Source organism: Scyliorhinus torazame, chromosome 5, assembly GCF_047496885.1.
Source record: "Scyliorhinus torazame isolate Kashiwa2021f chromosome 5, sScyTor2.1, whole genome shotgun sequence".
Lineage (NCBI taxonomy): Eukaryota > Metazoa > Chordata > Chondrichthyes > Carcharhiniformes > Scyliorhinidae > Scyliorhinus > Scyliorhinus torazame.
Window position 1 is genome coordinate 101,239,989 of NC_092711.1, and position 13,477 is coordinate 101,253,465.

The 13,477-nt window shown below is 49.1% G+C and overlaps 1 protein-coding gene across 1 annotated transcript in view; it reads left to right on the forward strand.

Annotated features, from left to right (window-relative positions):
- The window catches only part of LOC140419227 (uncharacterized), a 408,534-nt gene that overhangs the window by 4,620 nt on the left and 390,437 nt on the right, over positions 1-13,477 (forward strand). The window lies entirely within an intron of this gene.

The following is a 13,477-nucleotide window of genomic DNA, read 5'->3' on the forward strand; positions in this document are numbered from 1 at the left end:
AGCCAACTACCCTGTGTCCATGGATATTGTCAACATTTCTCTCTCTTCAGGTACTGTCCCTTTGTCCTTCAAATCTGCCATCATTACACCCTCCTCAATAAACAAAACCCTTGACCCTGCCACCCTTATAAATTACTGTCCCATCTTCAACCTTCCTGTCCTCTCCAAACACTTTGAACATGTTGTCACCTCCCAAATCCTTGTCCATCTTTCCCAGAACTCCCATGTTTGAATCATTTCAATCAAGTCCCTGCCCTGTCACAGTGAAATACAAGAGACAAACATTGGTTAGCACTGTGAAGCAACATTGCTGACGTCAGGTAAATACCACCAGACAGAACCATCGGATGAGACTGAGAGAGAAAATCCTACAGAATCATAGAATTCACAGTGCAGAAGGAGGCCATTCGGCATTCGAGCCTGCACCGGCCATTGAAAAGAGCACCCTACTTAAGCCCATAACTCCACCCTATCCCCGTAACCCAGTAACTCCACCTAAACATTTTTGGTAGCAGTGGTTAGCACAGTTGCTTCACAGCTCCAGGGTCCCAGGTTTGATACCCAGCTTGGGTCACCATGTGTGTCGGGTCTGCACGTTCTCCCTGTGTCTGCGTGGGTTTCCTCTGGATGCTCCGGTTTCCTCCCACAAGTCCCGAAAGATGTGCTTGTTATGTGAATTGGACATTCTGAATTCTCCCTCAGTGTACCCGAACAGGCGCCGGAATGTGGTGACTCGGGGCTTTTCACAGTAACTTCATTGCTGTGTTAATGTAAGCCTACTGGTGACAATGAAGATTATTATATTATAAAGGGGCAATTTAGCGTGGTCAATTCACCTAACCTGCACATCTTTGGATGGTGGAAGAAAGCTGGAGCACCCGGAGGAAACCCACACAGACACGGGGAGAATGTGCAAACTCCACAGTCACCCAAGGCTGGAATAGCTGAAATATCAACACACTGCTCCTGGTAGTTGATGGTACAGTGGTTCAATAAATATAATTAGTGGATTAAAAAGGTATATCACAGAGTAAAAACAGAAAATGTGAGATTAATTCAACAGCATCATAGAATCCCTGCAGTGCAGAAGGAGGCCATTCTGCCCATCAAGTTTGCACACACGAACCCTACAAAAGAACACCCCACCCAGGCGCACTTCCTCTGACATTTCCCCGTAACCCCAATTCACCTTTGGTAATTAAGGGGCAATTTAGCGTCGGCAATCCACCAAATCTGCACATCTTTGGACGGTGGGAGAAAACTGGAGCACCCGGAGGGAACCCACACAGACACACGGAGAATGTGCAAACTCAAATAGTGCAGTGATATCAGAGTGTGGGTGGAGCTGGGCTGTCTGTCTTCGCTGCAGCTATTTGATAAACACACAGTTCTTAAAGGTACTCTCACATGGCAATTCTGAATTCTCCCTCTGTGTACCTGAACAGGCTCCGGAATGTGCTGACTGGGGGCTTTTCACTGTAACTTCATTGCAGTGTTAATCCAAGATTACTTGTGACAATAACGATTAGGATTATAAAAATATTTGGCAAATTTCCATCCCGCCCGAGATGATTTGCACGGGAATATGACCCCGACAAATGGGATGAAGCCAAATCTTTAAAAGTCAAAGTCTTTATTTCAAATTGTTGCCATGCTGTCGGGGAAAGGGTTAACTTCTCTGCTTGTGACTTCCGGGTGCGGCTATGCAGAGCTAGGTCGCATATTCGGCAGCTCCTGCTTGGAACGGACTTTTGGGCTCTTTTACAGGGCCCCCACGGCATTTGTTTGACATTTCCCGGTGTGGGAAGAAGGCGGCAATATTCCCCCGACAGTGTCCCCCAGGAAGGGTATGTCTCTTGGTTGCCAGACACACGCAGAAACAGTGAAAGATTTGGCTGCAACTACAGGATAAACAGGGCCTCTTCCAGCATGCAGGCGGGGGAAGGGCAAGCTTAAAGCTGCAAGCTGACCTGAGGGCCTGTATCAAAGGTGAATTCTAGCAGCAGAGGGAACAACTGTGAAAAGACCTCATCAAGGCCACTGAAGGGACTTCCGGTTGCGGTGATGCCTAGCTAGCCGCACGCTTCGGCGGCTCCAGCTCCGACGGACCTTCGGGCTCTTTTAAGAGCATCAACGGGGAATTTTTCGACGACGCAACCCGGTGTGGGGCGTGTGAGAAGGGAGTCCCCCCCAAACGAAGGAGGAAAAAACCGGCGGCGGCGGCTGCAGCGCGAGGAATCGTCGACCAAAGGGTCAGAAAGAGAGAAGTACAAGATGGCGGCGGAGAAAGCGCAGGCGACATGGGGGCCTGAGCATGAAATTGTGAGACGGTGCGTGGAGCTGCTGAAGAGGGAGGTGCTGACCCCGTTGCTACAGGCAATTGAGGGGCTCAAGGAGACATTAAAGACCCAGGAGACAGAGCTCCGTGTGGTGGAGCAGAAGGTGACAGATATTGAGGACGAGATCCTGGGCCTGGCGGTTAAGACACAGACGCACGAGGCACTTCATAAAAAGTGTACTGAAAGGATCGAAGCCCTAGAAAATGGAGCGCGAAGGAAGAACCTTCGGATACTGGGTCTCCCTGAGGGTGTGGAAGGAGTGGACTGTGGAGCGTACGCAAGTACGATGCTGAGCTCACTGATGGGTGCTGAGGCCCCTACGGGCCCCTTGGAGGTGGAGTGGGCAAATCGGATTCCGGCGAGAAGACCAAAAGCGGGAGAACCACCCAGGGCGATAATCGTGCGATTTTACCGCCTTAAGGATAGAGAAGAGGTCCTGAGATGGGCTAAAAAGGTGCGGAGTAGCAGATGGGAGAATGCAGTGGTACGGGTATACCAGGATTGGAGTGCGGAGGTGGCGAGAAGGAGGGCGAGCTTCAACCGAGCCAAAGAGGTGTTGCATAAAAGGAAGGTGAAGTTCGGGATGCTGCAGCCGGCAAGACTATGGGTCACGTATCAGGAGAGACACCATTATTTCGAGACGGCGGAGGAAGCATGGACCTTCATCAAAGAAGAGAAATTGGATCGGAACTGAGGGACTGATGCTGCAGGAAATGTTATTGTTAATGTTACGGTGGAAGTTAATTGAGAAGTAAACAGGGAAGGGGGGAGACATTGGGGAAATGTGGGCGCCGGTGAGGGGGGAAAGACGGGACATAGTTGGAGAATGGGGAAGGGGAGGGGGAGGGGAAAGGGAGCTGCGCCATAAGAGGCGGGTCAGGTAAAGGGATGTTCCCGCACCAGAAAGAATAAGGCGGGAAGACAGGCGCAAGGCGGATGGGAGTTCCCCACATGGGGAGGTCGAGGAGTGAGCAGGAGTAGCGGGGTCAGTTGAAGTCAGCTGACTTACGGAAGTAATATGGGGGGAGCAATCAAGCTAGAAAGAGATCTAGCGGGGAGGGGAGGAGGGAGGGAGAAGGGGGGGGGGGACAACTGGGTTGCTGCTGCGGAAATCCAAAAGGAAATGGCTAAAGAGTGGGTGGGCGGGGATGGTGTGCGACGCTGGGGGAGCGAGCGGGAGCGCGGAGGCGGGATATGGGACTGGCCTAGAGAAGGTAATGGCTAGTCGACACGGGAGGGGGGCAGGTAGCCCCCCAGTGAGGCTGATCACGTGGAACGTGAGAGGCCTGAACGGACCGATAAAAAGGGCCCGAGTGCTCGCGCATTTGAAAGGACTAAGGGCAGACGTGGTTATGCTCCAAGAGACGCACCTAAAGGTGGCGGACCAAGTTAGGCTAAGGAAAGGATGGGTGGGACAGGTGTTCCACTCAGGACTGGACGCAAAGAATAGAGGGGTGGCCATTTTGGTGGGGAAACAGGTCGCATTTGAAGCAAAGAACATCGTAGCAGATAGCGGAGGTAGATATGTAATGGTGAGTGGCAGGCTGGAGGGAATGGAGGTCGTGTTGGTTAACGTGTATGCCCCAAACTGGGACGATGCGGGATTTATGAGACGGATGCTGGGGCGTATACCGGACCTGGAGGTAGGAAACTTGATTTTAGGAGGGGACTTTAATACGGTGCTGGACCCGGGGCTAGATAGATCCAGCTCAAGGACCGGAAGAAGGCCGGCAGCGGCCAAGGTACTTAAGGGGTTTATGGACCAAATGGGGGGAGTGGATCCATGGCGATTTCTTAGACCTAGGGCTAGGGAGTATTCCTTCTTCTCCCATGTCCATAAAGTGTACTCCCGGATAGATTTTTTTGTTTTGGGAAGGTCGTTGATCTCTAGGGTGGAAGAAGCTGAGTACTCAGCCATAGCGGTTTCGGATCATGCCCCACATTGGGTGGACCTGGAATTAGGAGAGGAAAGGGAGCAGAGAACACTCTGGCGATTAGATGTGGGACTGATGGCGGATGAGGGAGTGTGTGCAAGAGTGCGGGGGTGTATTGAGAGATACCTGGAGGTCAATGACGACGGCGAGGTCCCTGTGGGAGTGGTATGGGAAGCACTAAAAGCGGTGGTCAGAGGAGAGCTGATCTCCATTGGGGCCCACAAAAGGAAAACAGAGGCCAAGGAAAGGGAAAGATTACTGGGGGAGATTTTAAGGGTGGATAGGGAATTTGCAGAGACCCCGGAGGAGGAATTGTACAGGGAGAGGAGACGACTCCAGACGGAATTTGACCTTCTGACCACCAGAAAGGCGGAGGTACTGTGGAGGAAGGCACAGGGGAGGAGGTATGAATATGGGGAAAAGGCGAGTCGCCTGTTGGCTCATCAATTGCGAAAGAGGGCAGCAGCGAGGGAAATAGGAGGAATTAGAGACGAAAGGGGAGACACGGTGCGAAGGGCAGGAAAGATAAATGAGGTGTTCAAGACCTTCTATGAGGAACTGTATAGGTCTCAACCCCCAGAGGGAGAGGAGGGGATGCGGCAGTTCCTGGACCAATTGAGGTTCCCGAAAGTGGAGGAGCGGGGGGTGGTAGGCCTGGGGGCACCGATTGGGGTGGACGAGGTTATTAAGGGACTGGGAAGCATGCAAGCAGGGAAGGCCCCAGGACCAGACGGGTTCCCGGTGGAGTATTACAGAAAATATGTGGACTTGTTGGCCCCGTTGATGGTGAGGACGTTCAATGAGGCCAGGAAAGGGGGGACTCTACCCCCGACGATGTCGGAGGCGACGATATCGTTAATTTTGAAGAGGGATAAAGATCCGTTGCAGTGCGGGTCCTATAGACCCATTTCATTGTTGAACGTGGACGCCAAATTGTTGGCAAAGGTACTGGCATCGAGGATAGAGGACTGTGTCCCGGGGGTGGTGCACGAAGATCAGACAGGGTTCGTAAAAGGGAGACAACTGAATGTTAACGTGCGACGACTATTAGGGGTGATAATGATGCCCCCAGTGGAGGGGGAGGCAGAGATAGTGGCGGCAATGGACGCAGAGAAGGCATTTGATAGGGTGGAGTGGGAGTATTTATGGGAAGTGTTAAGGAGGTTTGGGTTTGGGAACGGGTTTATTAGCTGGGTTAGACTTCTTTATGGGGCTCCAACGGCAAGCGTAGTTACAGGTCGACATAGATCGGAGTATTTCCGACTATATAGGGGAACAAGACAGGGATGCCCGCTGTCTCCATTGTTGTTCGCGTTGGCAATTGAACCTCTGGCCATGGCGTTGAGAGACTCCAGGAAATGGAGAGGGGTGATTAGAGGGGGAGAAGAACACCGAGTCTCGTTATATGCGGATGACCTATTGTTATACGTGTCGGACCCAGCGGGGGGAATGATAGAGGTTATGCGAATTTTGAGGGGGTTCGGGGATTTCTCGGGGTATAGGCTAAACATGGGAAAGAGTGAATTATTTGTGATACATCCAGGGGACCAGAGTAGAGAGATAGAAGGCTTGCCTCTAAGGAAAGTGGAAAGAAACTTCCGATACCTGGGGATTCAGATCGCTAGGAGCTGGGGAACCTTGCACAGACTTAATCTGACACGGTTGGTAGAACAAATGGAGGAGGACTTCAAGAGGTGGGACATGCAGCCTCTATCGCTGGCGGGCAGGGTGCAAGCAATTAAGATGATGGTCCTCCCGAGGTTCTTATTTGTATTTCAATGTCTCCCTATACTAATCACTAAGACCTTTTTTAATAAAATAGACAGGAGCATCACGAGCTTCGTGTGGGCAGGGAAAGTTCCGAGAGTAAGGAGGGGGTTCCTTCAGCGTAGTAGGGACAGAGGAGGATTGGCACTACCGAACTTGGGCGATTACTATTGGGCCGCCAATGTGGCAATGATACGTAAATGGATGATGGAGGGTGAGGGAGCGGCGTGGGAAAGACTGGAGAGAAAGTCCTGTAAAGGGACGAGTTTAGAGGCGCTGGTGACGGCGCCGCTACCGATCTCACCTAAAAAGTTTACCACGAACCCGGTGGTGGCGGCAACATTGAATATCTGGGGACAGTGGAGGCGACAGAGAGGGGTGCGGGGAGCCCTGGTGGGGTCCCCAATCAGGAACAACCATAGGTTCGCCCCAGGAAGAATGGATGGAGGATTTCAGAGCTGGTTCCAGTTGGGAATTAGGAGGGTGGGAGATTTATTTATAGATGGGACTTTTGCGAGCTTGGGAGCATTGGAGGAAAAGTATAAGTTGCCCCGGGGAAATTTCTTGAGATATATGCAGGTGAGGGCATTTACTAGACAACAGGTGAGGGAATTTCCATTGCTCCCGACACAGGGGATACAGGACAGGGTGCTTTCAGGGGTGTGGGTCGGAGAGGGCAAGGTGTCAGAGATTTACCGAGAGATGAGGGAAGAGGGGGAGGAGTCGGTGGGCGAACTAAAAGGAAAGTGGGAAGAAGAACTAGGGGAGGAGATAGAGGAGGGTATGTGGGCTGATGCCCTAAGCAGGGTAAATTCCTCTTCCTCATGCGCCAGGCTTAGCCTGATTCAATTTAAGGTGCTACATAGAGCACACATAACGGGAGCAAGATTGAGCAGGTTCTTTGGAGTGGAGGACAAATGTGGGAGGTGTGGCGGGAGCCCGGCAAACCACGCACATATGTTTTGGGCATGCCCGGCACTGGAAGGGTATTGGAAGGGAGTGACGGGAGTGATTTCGCGGGTGGTGAAGGCCCGGGTCAAACCAGGCTGGGGGTTAGCTCTATTTGGAGTTGCGGAAGAGCCGGGAGTGCAGGAGGCGAAAGAGGCCGACGTTGTGGCCTTTGCGTCCCTAGTAGCCCGGCGCAGGATCCTACTCATGTGGAAGGAGGCGAAACCCCCCGGACTGGAGGCCTGGGTAAATGATATGGCGGGGTTCATTAAACTGGAGCAGATAAAGTTTGCCCTGAGAGGATCGGCTCAAGGGTTCACCAGGCGGTGGCAGCCATTTCTCGACTACCTAGGGGAACGTTAGAGGGAAGACAGATGACCAGCAGCAGCAACCCAGGGGGAGGGGGGGGGGGGAGGGGGGGTTTAGTTTAGGTCAAAGATAAAGGGGTTTTGTTACTTGTGTATTGTTTAAAATTTCTGTATTGTTATTGTTGCGTTTGCTTTGTAAGAGGGGAAAAATTGTTGTTTGGGAAAAAATTTTCAATAAAACATTTATAAAAAAAAAAAACTTCTCTGCTTGTTTACAAAACGGAAGAGGTTCACAAAGCTTCCCACAGTTTGTGAGCTCCGAATAATAACTTCAAGGCTGAAGTTTGTCCTCAGATTGAAACGTTTTGGTGCCTTTTCCAATTGTACCAGTAAATTGTGATTCACACTGAAAGATTCACTTTCACTCAGTAATTAGAACGTTTCACTTTCTCAGCACAAACGCTTTAGGTCAAATCCCAATTGTTCTCTTCCCTTGTAACTGGTGTGTGGAGAAGATCATGTTCACTGTAGATCTGTCAGCACAGAAACCACACTGTGCTTCTGGATACACTCAGTCTGCAAGTAGATGAATCTTTTAAACATGACCCAAGTGAAGGTCTTCCCCATGACTCTAAGGAGTGAGATGTCCCTGTAGTTGATGCTGTCTCCTCTGTCACTGCTGTTTTTATTGCATCACACATGTTCTGTGGACCAGTCTCACAGCCCAAAAGGGGAGGGCAGGAAGGCGTGACAGTTGATGGGGCTTTCTGCGTGTGAGCAGTTCAGCTGGAATTCCATCCTTGCCGGGCACCTTTCTGCTTGCTCAGCAATCAATGGCCTTTTCCAGCTCAAATGACGAGAGTTCCTTGTCCAACTCAATCATGACAGGAAGCTGCAGGAGAGTCAAACAGAGACTGGGAGATGCCCTTCTCACAGGGGTACAGCTCACTGTTGTGTTCAACCCAGCTCCTCCTCACTCCCTCACCATGACTGACACTGAGCATGCTCAGAGCACACACCCACACTGCACCTGTGGACTGGCCTCGTACACTCACTGATCGGGAACTTTCTGCAGCGTGGGGGATTCTGGGTAACACAGCCGCCATCGAGCAATTAGCAAAACAGAAGATCCTCAGTTAGGCAAGATGCTGGGCATGAAGCACAATGAGAGGTTTGGATACTTTATTTAATACAGAAGCACATTATTCTGATATCACTTAGACATGGGCAGCAAGCAGGCTGATCTACAGTAAGTACAGTATTTACAACACCTGGGACATGGTAAATCATCTCATCAAACCAGTGATAGGTTTGTTTACTGTTCATAATTGTGACTGGGTCACACTCACCAGTCATGCAAAATGCAACTCCCCAGGTTCACTGACCCACTCCCTCCAGAACTGTTTTCACTCCAAAAGGTCTTGACATCTGCCTTAGTCTTTATCCAGCCATGATCAGCTCACACTGCCCAACAACCAGCCTCTCCTGCACTGGGGCACAGGGTTTCCATCACCAAAAATCTGTCCTGGTCCATGCACATCGACACTACCACCAAGAAAGCACAACAGCGCCTATACTTCTTCAGGAAACTAAGGAAATTTGGCATGTCCACACTGACTCTTACCAACTTTTACAGATGCACCACAGAAAGCATCCTATCTGGCTGCATCACAGCCTGGTATGGCAACTGCTCGGCCCAAGACCACAAGAAACTTCAGAGTCGTGAACACCGTCCAGTCCATCACACAAACCTGTCTCCCATCCATTCACTCCATCTGCACCTCCCGCGCCTTTGGAAAGCGGGCAGCATAATCAAAGACCCCTCCCACCAAGCTTACTCACTCTTCCAACTTCTTCCATCAGACAGGAGATACAAAAGTCTGAGAACACGCACGAACAGATTCAAAACAGCTTCTTCCCCGCGATTACCAGACTCCTAAACAACCCTCTTATGGACTGACCTGATTAATACTACACTCCTGTATGCTGCACTCAATGCCTTTGTCTACATATTTACATTGTGGACCTTGTGTTGCCCTATTATGTATTTTCTTTTAGTTTACTTTCTTTTCATGTACAAAATGATGTTTGAGCTGCTCGCAGAATAATACTTTTCACTGTACCTCGGTGCACGTGACAATAAACAAATCCAATCCAAATCGAAGGAGCAATCTGCCTCTCTTGCATTGGTGCACTGCATTTCCCTCATAACACAGTGGCATAGAAAGGTGACAGCACAAAACAAAGGCACTCAACAACTTGTCTCTGTGCCAACTTTCTGCAACAGTCCCAATCCCCTGTCATTGGTCCTGAACTCTGCAGATATTTTTCTCCTCAAAGGATACGAACAGATGAGCAAGGAGCTGGAGTTGGCTATTCAGCCCAGTCTGCTCCACCATTTAATAAGGTCATAGTTGATCTGATAGTAACAGATAGTTGTCCAATTCTCTTTTCAAGGCATCAATTGAATCTGCCTCCACCACATTTTCGAGCAGTGCATTCATGATCCCACATGCAGCACAGAATGTTTTTCTTCACATCATAAGACGTAGGAACAGAATTAGGCCACTCGGCCCATTGAATCTGCTCCGCCATTCAATCATGGCTGATATGTTTCTCATCTCCATTCTCCTGCCTTCTCCCCATACCCCCTGATCCCCTAATTAATCAAGAACCTATCTATCTCTATCTTAAAGACACTCAGTGATTTGGCCTCCACGGCATTCTGTGACAAAGACTTCCACAGATTCACCACCCTCTGGCTGAAGAAATTCCTCCTCATCACCTGAGGAAGGAACTGTGCCCCGAAAGCTAGTGAGTTGAAACAAACCTGTTGGACTTTAACTTGGTGTTGTAAGACTTCTTACTCTGTTTAAAGGATCGCCCCTTTAGTCTGAGATTGTGTCCACGGCTTCTAGTTTTTCCAACAAGTGGAAACATCTTGTCCATGTCCACTCTTCCCGGGCCTCGCAACATCCTGTAAGTTTTAATAAGAAACCCCCATATTTTTCTAAACTCCAACGAGTACAGACCCAGAGTCCTTAACCGTTCCTCATACGACAAGCTCTTCATTCCAGGGATCATTCTTGTAAACCTCCTCTGGGCGCTTTCCAAGGTCAACACATCCTTTGTTAGATACGGGGCCCCAAACTGCTCATAATACTCCAAATGGGGTCTGAAATGAAATGAAGATGAAAATGGCTTATTGTCACAAGTAGGCTTCAAATTAAGTTACTGTCAAAAGCCCCTAGTCCCGGCCCTGGATCACTGTCCATGTGGAGTTTGCACATTCTCCACATGTCTGCATGGGTTTCACCCCCACAACCCAAAGATGTGCAGGTTAGGTGGATTGGCCAGGCTAAATTGCCCCTTAATTGGGAAAAAAAAATAAGAATAATTGGTTACTCTGAATTTTTTTTTTTTTTTAAAAGGATTATTTGTAGGTTCCCCACCAATCAGTTTTTCCCATTATCCTGAAGTGACCTTATTTTTATCGGGAGTTAACTGAAGTCTGTTCCTAACCTCTCATTATCTAAATTTCCATTCACCACTTTTCTGTCCACCTGACCCAGTCCGTGGTTTTCTCCCTCACGGTCAAAACACATGAGCAATTTTTGTATAATCCTGGTGCATACATTCGAGTCTAAAAGATTGATATATACCAGAAACTGTGGAGCCCCACTGGAACAGACATCCAGGCATCATTCAGTCCCGGATGGGACTAACAGCAGCAACAACAGCTGAATCCAAACCCTTCTGTTGCCTGTGAACTTGCTGATGTCTGTTTCGGTTGTTTGACTGAGTGAATCTCCTCCCACGCACGGAGCAGTTGAACAACCTCTCCCCAGTACCGCTCCCACATGTGGGTGACACGACAGCACAGTGGTTAGCACTGTTGCTTCACAGCTCCAGGCTCCCAGGTTTGATTCCCGGCTCCCAGGTTTGATTCCCGGCTTGGGTCACTGTCTGTGCGGAGTCTGCGCATTGTCCCTGTGTCTGTGTGGGTTTCCTCCGGGTGCTCCGGTTTACCCCCCACAGTCCAAAGATGTGCAGGTTAGATGGATTGGCCGTGCTAAATTGCCCTGAGTGTCCAAAAATTGAGGTGGGGTTATGGGTTAGGTTGGAGGTATGGGCTTAAGTAAGGTGCTCTTTCCAAGGGCCGGTGCACTCGATGGGCCAAATGCCCTCCTTCTGCTCTGTAAATTCTATGATTCTGTTTCAGTGTGAACTCGCTGGTGTTTCAGCAGATGCCGTTTACTTTTAAATCTCTTTTCACAATCAGAACATTTAAAAGGTTTCTGGTCAGTGTGAACAAGTTGGTGTGAAGTCAGGTGGGATGACTGAGTGAATTTCTTGTCACACACGGTGCAAGAGTACGGTCTCTGTCCAGTGTGAACTCGCTGGTGTCTCAGAAGCTGGGATGAACAAATGAATCCCTTCCCACACACGGAGCAAGTGAATGGCCTCTCCCCAGTGTGAGTGCGTTGATGTAACAGCAAACAGCTTTTACTTTTAAAGCTCTTCTCACAGTCAGCACATTTAAAAGGTCTCTGATCAGTATGAACAAGTTGGTGTCTCAGGAGGAGTGTTGACTGAGTGAATCCCGTCCCACACACGGAGCAGGTGAATGGCCTCTCCCCAGTGTGAGTGCGTTGATGTATCAGTAAATTCTTTCTGCTTTTATAGCTCTTCTCACAGTCAGCACATTTAAACGGTCTCTGGTCAGAGTGAACCTGATGGTGAGTCCGGAGGTTTGACAAATCATTAAAACCCTTCCCACATTCCAGACAGGCGAATGGCCTCTCCCCAGTGTGAGTGCGGTGATGTAACAGTAAATCCATTCTGCTTTTAAAGCTCTTTACACAGTCAGCACATTTAAAAGGTCTCTGATCAGTGTGAACAAGTTGATGTTTCAGGAGGTCGGATGACCGAATGAATCCCTTCCCACACACGGAGCAGGTGAACGGCCTCTCTCCAGTGTGAGTACGGTGATGTATCAGTAAATCCTTTCTGCTTTTGAAGCTCTTCTCACAGTCAGAACATTTAAACGGTCTCTCATTATTATGAACAAGTTGATGTTTCAGGAGGTCGGATGACCGAATGAATCCCTTCCCACACACGGAGCAGGTGAATGGCCTCTCTCCAGTGTGAGTACATTGATGTATCAGTAAATCCTTTCTGCTTTTAAAGCTCTTCTCACAGTCAGCACATTTAAACGGTCTCTCATCATCATGAACAAGTTGGTGTGTCAGGAGGTGGGATGACAGAGTGAATCCCTTCCTACACATGGAGCAGGTGAACGGCCTCTCCCCAGTGTGAATACGTTGATGTATCAGTAAATCCTTTCTGCTTTTAAAGCTCTTCTCACAGTCAGCACATTTAAACGGTCTCTGGTCAGTATGAACATGCTGGTGTGTGATGAGATTGGATAACGTAGTGGATCCCTTCCCACACACGGAGCAGGTGAATGGCCTTTGTCCAGTGTGAATACGTCGATGAGTTTCCAATTCAGACGGGTAATTGAATCCCATCCCACAGTCCCCACATTTCCACGGTTTCTCCATGGTTATTGACAGGTTATCCGGTGTAGATGGGATGCAGATTTGAGGTCACTATCAGATCAGCCGTGATGTTATTAAATGGTGGAACAGGTTCACGGGGCTGAATGTCCAATTGCTGCTTCTTGATTCCTTTGGTGCGAATGTGCTTATGTCTCTCCAACTTGGATCATCAGTTGAAGCCAGAGCACGGTGTCTCCCTGATGTAAATGCAGCAATTTAATTTCATGCTGTGTGATTGGTTAAAGCTCTGTTCCAGCTAACTGTGGAAAATTACTTTGATGTCTGTGTCTTGGTGCTTTTCCAATCACAGTGATTTTTGACATTTTTTCCGAAAGACAAAACAGACAAACATTTCTCCTTCCACGTTGAAAGGCCGGTCCTGATGAATCAAGTGACTCTGTCAGATCTCAACATGATGTTTGCATCTGCAAATATTCTGTAAAAGGAGATTACATTGAAATACTGTGAATACATAAGACACAAACAGGCCATTCTGTCACTGATTCTGCTGCTGTCCATATTCGGCACACATCTCCGACTGTCACGCCTATCAAATCTCAGCCTTTCAGCTGATTTTCGATTCCATTTTCTCTCATGTCCTTGTCCCGTTTCCTTTTGAA